At 43.6% G+C, this 9,692-nt stretch overlaps 1 protein-coding gene across 2 annotated transcripts in view; it reads right to left on the reverse strand.

Moving 5' to 3' along the window:
• LOC131573746 (fibroblast growth factor receptor substrate 2) overlaps window positions 1-3,231 on the reverse strand; it is a 46,617-nt gene extending 43,386 nt beyond the window's left edge. Inside the window, exon 1 of one of the 2 annotated variants that reach the window (XM_058827972.1) lies at window positions 3,094-3,231. The gene's annotated coding sequence lies outside the window, so the exon portion shown is untranslated. The remainder of the gene's footprint in view (window positions 1-3,093) is intronic. The other variant, XM_058827973.1, reaches the window with a different exon arrangement.
• Between the last annotated feature and the right edge of the window lie 6,461 nt (window positions 3,232-9,692).

The following is a 9,692-nucleotide window of genomic DNA, read 5'->3' on the forward strand; positions in this document are numbered from 1 at the left end:
CAGATGTAAATATTCCCATGAGCCATATCCAAATGATGTCTTCAAACCCTTAATGCTGTACCATCTTAACTTCACAGAATTAAGGCCAATATCAAATATCCTTTAAACTGGCATAATGTGTCACTGTCACCAAAAGAAACAGACACACCCTGCTCCCCTTACCGCTTGCTTCCACCCCCATCTCTGCGCCAGCACAAATGTTTGTGCAGCAAACTGATCCAGCTCAAAGCGAACCCTTCCCTGCCTGCCCCTCCCCCGGGTTAGCTCAATCCTCAGCCCAGCTCACCAAATAACCATACAAGTATTTGCCTGCACAAAGGAGGAAGCAGCAGAGCAGGGTGGAAGCAAACAGGACCATGTTTTTCCATGGTGGAGCTGGTCTGTGCCAGCTGTAGGCCAAAGAAGGAGTAGTAGGTCGAGTCCTGCAGCACCAAGCTCACAGATCCAGGCCTACGGTGTGCTGCTCTTGCCCCTCCTCTCTGGGATCCCAGCCCTCCACTCACACAAGCCACTGACAGCTATGCAACTGCAGAGTGAGTCGGTTCAGGGTGTCGAGTCAACTGAAAACTAATTCTACCAAGGGAAAAAAAAAACCAAAGTTGCTAATTTTCAGCCAGTACAGGTTCCTGAACCAGTTCCCAGTGCAATCCTTACCAGCACAAGGAAGGAAGAGAAGGAAGGATGCTGGAAAGGTGGGAGGTCCAATTTTTATCAGCTTGGGATGCTGTGGAAACACTCAGACATCAACACATTTTAAATTTCAACTTGCCTGCAGAGCTGAATGTGACTATTTTAATCAATTTTTTTCCTAAGATTAAACCTTATTCCAGTCTTTGCAGGAAGATGCAGGACTATGGCTAAGCCGCCATAGTTTATTTAGGCACAAGAAGCAAGAAGTGAGGCCAGTTCACTACATTTGCCACTTTCACCCTTCATAGTCAATGAAACAAAGAGAGAGCATTAGTTTCTCTAACTTAATGATAGATTTACCAGATAATTGTTTTAAACATCACTGATTAAATGAACTCAGATATTTGCATAAGAAGAACATACATGGAATAAAATTATTACAGCCATGTTAAGTATTATCTTAACCATAGATTAGTAGTCAAAAGAAATTTAAATGATTCTGGTGATTAAAGCTGTCTAACAAACCTCAGGAGTGAATTTCATCCATTATTCAAAAGGTTGTTTTGCTTAAACTAGAAGTCCCAGTGATCACAGAAATGAACAAAATTCATTTCAATGAGGTCATAATCAAGACACCTAATAAACATGGATGCAGCTACTTTCAAGCTAACTTTTAAACAACAAAGTATCATAAATAGGAGGATAGTCTGTTAGCAACAATCTTTTTAACTTGACCACCAACACTTGACACAAAACACTGACCTGGAAAGTGAGCAAAACCCTGAAAAGCTATTTAACCATATATTCCTACAACTGCTGGCACACAGTTTCAACAAGCATTTTCAAAGCATCCTCGACATGGAAGTAAATAAACTCAGGGACTCTCAATCAAGTATGGAGTTAACAGTACTTGGACCTGAACTGGTGATTTATACTGATACAGGTTTCCTTTCAAGCAGGCACAGACAGGTGTGCTAACCAAGGAAAACAGACAATGAATCTCCCTGGCAGTTCTGCTGATTTCAACAAAAAAAAATAAATTATTAGATCTGAACCCATGTATCAGAATACCGAGCCACTTTTAACACAGCTTTAAAAATTCCTTTACACAAATCTTTAAAAATTCGGTTTCTGTTTCACCAAATACAAATATACTGTAGAATTAGTAGAACAGATTAAATGTCAGGTTCATTATATGGAATTACTGTTAATGTTAACACCAGTAAAGATTCATTCAGAGAACTCTTTTTGCTCATTACACTAAACATCACTTTGTCACTAGGCCTTAAAGATAAAAAAAAAAATTAAATATTCCTGTATCTTTATATATATATAGTCACAAATAAAATGCTTGTTAAAAATATTAAGATCAAACAACAGCTAGCAACTTTCTCAACACTTACTAAAATTTCTTGATTTCTACACTATTTCTTCATTATAATAATATAGTATGCAATGTTAGCATTATATGCAATAAAAGCATTACTTTCAACTCACAGTCCAACAACATTCCTAGTGATTTTTAATCATGATTATCACATCTTATGCAATGACTTTGAACAAGATGCAGTGACCATGAAGATGCAAAAACATGCATTCTTCTTCAAATATTTCAAGTTTAGATGATCACTCAAGCCAAATCAGCACTGAGACACCTTTTGACGTCGGTGTGTCTTCAGATCCGTCCTTGCTACATTTACTTGTATTGATATGTCACAGGATGGGCGGTTTAAAATGACGAGGAAGTGAGCCCGGTATCGCTTTCATTCATACACACGGCACCCCTTCCAAGAGCCTGGAGGAGCCCCTTCCCCTGGCAGGCTCTGTCTGCGGGTCCCAACCCACTGACCCCACACAGCTCTCAATCAGTCTCGCACCTCGAAAGCCCCCCGGGTTTGCTCAGCGACGTGGAATAGCAAACGCACTTGTCTTGGCAGGCATGTGACGGACGCAGCTGAGCCAGAGGAAGGTGCGAGGGCTTGACAGGTGACACGAGATGAGACACGACCATCGGACACGCCGCGCAACGAGGGGCCGGTCAGGCAGCCGGGAACGCTCCCCGCGCCAGACCTGCCTCCAACACAGCCACAGCAGGGACAAATTTATCGCCTCGTCTTTTGTTTCTAAACTCGCACTCTGCTCGTCCACCGCCGCTCCCGCCCCAGCCCCAGAGTAAGGCAGCGATCCCCCTCCGTGCCCGGCCTCCCCCGCCCAGAAACAGCCCCGGGCCGGAGCCCCCCGCGCCTGTGGGGGCCCGGCCGCCCCCGAGCTCCCGCGCCCGGACCCACGGGGAAGGAGCAGCAGGTCCTACCGCGGGGCACGTCCCAGCCCGGCTCCCGCGGGAGGAGGCCAACCAAGGGGCTGCTCCGGGGCTCGGGGCTTCCACTGGGAGGGGGCGGCAGCGGAGCCAGCCGGGCACCCCGCAGGAAGGAGCCCGGGGAGGGGGCGAGGACCAGCACCTACCTGGGCCATGAGCCCCGCGCTGGCCGCCGGGCCGGGCCGCCTGTGACGGGCGAGACGGCGGCCCCGCGTCGGGCCGGGGCACGGCTGCGCCTCCGACCGCGGCAGCGACAGGGCCGCGCTCTGGGCCGGACCCTGCCCGGCTCCGCTTCCGGAGCGCGGCGCGATCGCCTTCCGGGGCAGAGCCCGCGGGGCGGGGGGGGCGGCGCCTCACGGTACCGGCAGCGCCCGGGCGGAGCGGCGGGCGCGGGGCTGCGCCGGGGGCCGGAGGGGAGGGAGGCCGCCGCGAAGCGGGTCTTGCTCAGGTTTGGGGGAGGAGGGGGAGTTGAAATCAATCTGTAATTGCGCGCACGGCTAGGAAGGATTGGCTCGCTTTGCTGTCACTTTTGTAGCACTCGGTGTCGCGGTGTTACTCGAGGCGCTGCCGCGGTGGCTGCTCGCCTGCGGCCGTCGGAGTTGGGCTGTGTTAGTAAGGTTGCACTGTATGCGACTGAACGCAAAGGCAGGCGCTGTGCGCATTGAAAACAAAGATACAGCACAATTGATGTGGGAAACAAGAACCAGAGGTGGTGCCACACCTGCGCAGGTTTATGGAAACGCTTAACACTCCTGTTAGCCCGTGCAAAAAACCCCACAGGTTTGTTCTTGCTCTCGCTACCTCTGTGTCACCGTGTCTGTTCCCTCTTTACAGAGCAATATTTGTGACAGGTCTTGGACCAGAAGACACTGTGATCTACGATTTCTCTTGGACGTGTAGATTTTGTCCCAGCGTACACAGAAACACACTGTTCACAGAGCAGCTAGCAGCCTGCATCAAATTCAGCTTTGTCTCTTATTGTTATCCACCTGCTTTAGCCATAATCTCACTTCCTCACCAAACAATGCCTTGCACCAAGTTGCTCCATAGTACAGGTCTGTCCATGTCTCTGACTTTCTCAGGATTTGTGCAACTACTCTTTTGACTCTTTCAGTTACCTCATGATAAGGAGAATAGAAAATCTTGCTCTCACAGTTACTCACCTTCTTCCCTTCCCTGGACAGTTACTGCTTTGTAGCAGAAATGTTGAAAATAAATCAATCATAGTACTCCACAATCCTAATATTCATTTAATCTGTAGGTTGTGTGAGAGTTGAAAAAGCTGAAGTCTATGCAGCAGTTTTCTTCAGATGGACATGCTAGAAAGGTGATAATACCTAGAAGGAAAAGAGTGGAGAGAGCACTGCTGTGGTTTAGCGTTTGTACCACCACAGCTGTTGGCTGCTGTGCATGTGAGTCAGGACCCAGAGGATGAGATGGATTAAGCAGAGTAAATGGGATTTTCCTATATCTGAGTCATGTAATAGGTGAAGTCATGTAGCAAACGCTGTCATCTGACATACAGTATGTGCTCGTATGCCATAATCATAATATACCAATGGGCTTCAAAGCAATAGGCTATTCTTAAACATCTGCAGGATTCCTTGTGGCCTTCAGGTCACAGGAGTGGCCTTAAAGTCTATTGAGGTGCAGCTGTCAATCTTGATCTGTGAGTGCACATTCAACTAAGTATTGTGCCTTGAAATTTTTCCCTAGTGTTTTCAGCAGTGTCTGGATGAGCAAGGAACAAAGTTTCAGTGTGTCTCTACTGGGTCATTTATTTATTTTCTCTTCCCTCTAACTCTCACTCTGCCTTTACCAGTTCATTTGAATGGGTGCACTTAAATTATGGCAGGATTTGTATTAAATTAGGATATCACAGTGCCTCTTTGACAGTCAAGTTGAACATCTTCATCGAAGGTGAAGTGGTGTATTTGTTCATGTGTGAAATTGGTCACTCTTACTGTTTACCTGAGTGTTACCTTACCCAACTCACCCAAATTTACTGACAGACCAATTCAGTATTTAGATACTGGAGCTGCACTTTGTAGCTTTTATAGGTTTTTCTCCAAGGGATTTTCTTGCTTCTTGAGGCTTTGCTGTGCTGCATTCCTGGTGGGAATTTCTGTTCTGTTGTTGTTCCTTCTTGTTCTTACTACATATATGTTTTGGATCCGTGACATATTTGTTGCTGCTCATATCTGCAATCATTTCTGTCATCCCAAACTGAAGTTATTGCAGCTCTGTCCAGATGCCGCATCAATTACAGGTCTTTCAAAGATTACATAGCTGCTTACAGACTTCTGTAAATTATTAACTTTTATTGCTTTAAGTCCTTTGATGGCATCTTCATTTCTATTAGATCTCGCTAAACTTTCTTTATCTCAACTTTGAAGTCCAAAGCCTTCTGTGTTGTTTCACTATAACTCACATTCTCTCTTTTAAAAAATTAGATGCTGCTACTTTCTTTAAATCTTTTCCATTTTAGTGCCTAGACTTTCCAAATTGTTTGCTTCAGTATTTTTTATATGGTATTATACAACCACTACAGGGTGTGCTAAATGCATGTCTTTCTGAGGCAACAGAATTTAAAAATTAGGTCATATAAGTATTTTGGAAAGTTTCTTAGTATTTTAAGAGGAAATAAATTTGAACTGCATCAGATATACAGTAGATCATATTTCCAGAAGTTCTTATTGCACTGTCCTAATGTATTTCAGTGTTGATTCACAGACCACTCTTGTACCAGTCCCTGGATTCTTACAAGATGATACCGACATCTTTTGGTGGCTTTTATAACAAAATTCGGACTCTGCAAGTCAAGTGCTTTTGCCCTTGGCCTATGTTGATTTAGGCATTATTCAGTTCTGTAAGCAGGAGCACAGTTCTGTCACATACATTTTAACAGCAGATTTTTTCCCCTGTACTGAGCACTGGTGAGGCCTCACCTTGAGTCCTCAGTTCGGGGCCCCTCACTTCAAGAAAGGCATTGAGGTGCTGGAGTGTGTCCAGAGGAGGGCAACAGAGCTGGGGAATGGTCTCGAGGGTGAGTCATGTGAGGGGCAGCTGAGGGAGCTGTTTAGCCTGGAAAAAGGAGGCTCAGGGGAGACCTTATTGTTCTCCACAACCACCTGAAAAGAGGCTGTAGTAAGGTGGGGGTCATCCTCTTTTCCCATGCAAATGGCAACAGGACAAGAGGAAAAGGCCTCAAGTTCCACCAGGGGAGGTTCAGGTTGGACATCAGGAAGAATTTCTTCATGGAAAGGGTAGCTAACCATTGGAATGAGCTGGCCAGGGTGGAGTCACCATTGCTAAAGGTGTTCAAAAAGCAACTGCACTTTCTGCTATGGTCTAATTGACAAGGTGGTGATTGCTTACAGTGATCTTAGAGGTCATTTCCAACCTAATTGAGTCTGTGATTTATCTGATTAAAACAGTGGGTTTTTTAATTTATTTTGTATTCTTTCTTAATATCTGGACCTGACAAAGAGAGGACTCGTGGGGAATCGAATGCCAAATTCTGCATTGTGTTTCTGCAGCTTCCTTTCATATGCTGGTCAGAGATGCATGGCAACAAACTTCTCAAGGCCATGAAGTGGAGACTTATATCTCTTCTTTTCAAGAACTTTGGAACCTTTCGCATTTCATGTGAAGTTTGTCTTCTCATGAGGGAGGCCTTTTCTGATGAAATATGAGATGAGATATGTCTACACCCGCACAAAGCCTGGATGCATTTTTGGAGATGAATGTGGACTCAGATCCTTGATGTTTCAACTGTAACTTCTATTCTTGTGGTAAACGTAGGAGAGTATACAGTTTCTCCTAAAATCATAGCAACAACCTCATGGCAAATCACAGAACTTTGCAGTCACTTTGTTTTGTAATACAGAAGGCCTTTGATATTCCTGTAGGCACCACCTAACACAGCTATAGGTGAGGGCTGTACTATAAACACTCTTTCCTGGTTTATGACTGCAGTGAAAGCATTTTTCTGGTTGAAATGCAGTGCAGAAGCTTGTGTGCTTTCTCTGCTATAGGAGGCTACCTACAGTAATTGTATTCTGACTCACATTTTCCAAAAATTTTCTTTTTTCCGAAAAGAAAAACCCATTCAGACTATGACAACATTTCAGAAGCTGGAAAACAAATTTAGAGAGAGAGAGTTGGGCTTAGTGTGCTAGCTGAACAGAATAACTCCAGTCACATCATATTCTGCATCCCCTCATGTGTGGCATGTTAAGTAGAATAACCCTTTGTACATCACATCAAGAAGTTTTTGTTTTCACAACCAAACAAACCCCCTGCATACAGTAAGGGCCATACAGCACCTACTTATGGCCAGATCCTGCCCTTCTTATGAATGCACACCTCCACAGTTAATAGTTGGGGGTTTTTTTCAGAAGGAAGTGCAAGGTTGAGCTGGTTTTAACCAGTAGTTTACTGCTTCATTGAGTATTGTCTTTAGTTGTTGTTTTGGTTTGAAAAGGTAGATGTCTGCTAAGGAAGGCAAGAGTTTTATTTGAAATGGAAAATATAAACCTCTTTCTGAATTATTATAATTTTGAAATAAAAGGTCTCTCAGGTAAAAACGTGAGTGGGAATAACAGTTCTTTATTAGTATATATAAATAAATATAAAAATAAATTAAAAAAAACCCAAACTACAACTTCATAGGAAAATTAAAATAAAATGCAGTAGTACCAAAACACTGACAGAGTCAGAATACCACCTGACACCCTGTTGGTCAGGGTGTTGATAATAGTCCAATTAAATGGTGGCTGCAGTCCTCCTGCAGTGACAGATGTGGTTCTGCTGAAGCAATGATCCTGTAGAAAGGTGTAGTTTTCCTCTGAAGGTCCAGTGGTGATGTAAAGCAGTCTGACTTTCCTCTGGGAATACAGTGGAAAAAGGCTGCCTGTGCTGTTCCAAGTCTCCGATTATATCCAGGTAGGAATGCTTGGCTCCTCCCCTTGGGTGGAGCATCTCACAATGGGATGATGTAATTTTATCAGCCATGCTGTGAGAATGGCCCATTAACAGAAGATACCCCCATGGAGAGAGGATGGGTCCTGGAAGAGATAAAGAGCACTGCCACACCTGGTTTTAACAGCTAGCCCATTAACAGAAGATATCCCCCTGGAGTTATGAGGGATGGGTCATGGAAGAGATAAAGAACACTGCTACATCTGGTTTAGACAGATGGTAATAGAACACATACTTTTGGTTACATCTTGCATTGCAACCTAAGGCAGTTGTGATTTCACATAAAAGTGAAAAAGGAAGAATAAATCCAATAGTAAATAAAGGTGTCTTGCAGCTGGACATTTTAGTTTACATAGTGAATTTTTTCCTGAAATGACTGCTAGAATATGACAAACTTTCTGTTCTTACAGGAAAAAGTAGAGCAGACCTGGTCATTCAGGAATTCTTCTAGTGGTTGTTTGTATTATAATTTGGTTTTCCTCAGTTTTATAAACTGTCTTGTCCTTGTACAAATAAACTGCTGACAAGGTTAAAGGATCCATGAGTTCTATGAAGGACAGGGTAGTTGTTGTGACAGCTGGTCAGTAGACTTTTAAAGATACTACAAGTCGCAAAAATGTAATTTTAAACTTACATATCTCCTCTGACCTCATTTTAGTCTGAGCTTGCTGTCTGAGCTATTATGTAGTTTGTTCTTAGAGATGCTAGATGTTTGGTCCTTTATCATTTGAATATTGAAAGCCTGAAAAACATCATTGCAAGTGAAGCTGCTTTTTGGGCCTCACAAGTATACACACTTACTCAGTTCTCCTCACAAGTTAGTGTTCTGTGTAACCAAACTGAACTGGTTTCATTTTCCTAGAAAAGGCTGTCTGTCATATTCAGTTCCTGTAACTTCTTGGTGATTGTTTCCCTGGAGAACCATCAGTTTGTTGAATGTACACACTTCTGTTTCCAGGTTATTGTGCTTGTAATAAACAAGCAGGATATAAATCTAATTAAGGGCTCAGAACTGTGTACACTTGACTGTGTGCTAAGTACAAAACTGTTTCCAAAGAACACCATCACAAAAGCACACTTAAAAATTAGGCAACTTGTACAGCTGTGGTTTTTACTTCCTTGTGGGCATCAAGTATGATAGAATAAGGTTGCCTATCATACAGCATTTTTCAATTTTGTGCCTTTTGGAGGACAGAATGGAGACCTCTCACAGGGGGAAATGGTTATTTTAAATCTCTGCATGCAGCAAGTGCCCTTTGCCTTATTCATTTAGTGAGTAAATACTTAGATATTTTTAGGGCATTTGTCATTGTGTTAGTTGATACTTCATTAGCGTTAGTGGAATTATGTCTGTGCTTCTTTTGCAAGGGAAGCAATAGAATTTAATTTTGCTTACAGGGAAGCAAACTCTGTCCAGGTTTCCTATGTGGTATGTGATGGAAGCAAGTAGACAAACAGGATCACTTGGGATCCACTCTGAAAAAGATGCTGGCTAAACTTTTCACTGTGAAATGACATTTATGTGACTGAAGTCACAGTGACTGGAGAATAGTGCTAAATAATCTTAACAGATGCTGGGCTTGTGTCAGTTGTGCCAGTGGTGTCCCATGAGCCAATATTGTAACTGCTACTGGAAAACTTGTGGGTGGACTGTGCACCTTTGACTCAGCCATGACAGTGCTAATTTAGGAATGTTCAATTAAGCCCACACTGCGAGTTCATAACCAGGACACTGACAAATACTCTGTTTTGCCAACACAGC

Source organism: Poecile atricapillus, chromosome Z (assembly GCF_030490865.1).
Source record: "Poecile atricapillus isolate bPoeAtr1 chromosome Z, bPoeAtr1.hap1, whole genome shotgun sequence".
Classification (NCBI taxonomy): domain Eukaryota; kingdom Metazoa; phylum Chordata; class Aves; order Passeriformes; family Paridae; genus Poecile; species Poecile atricapillus.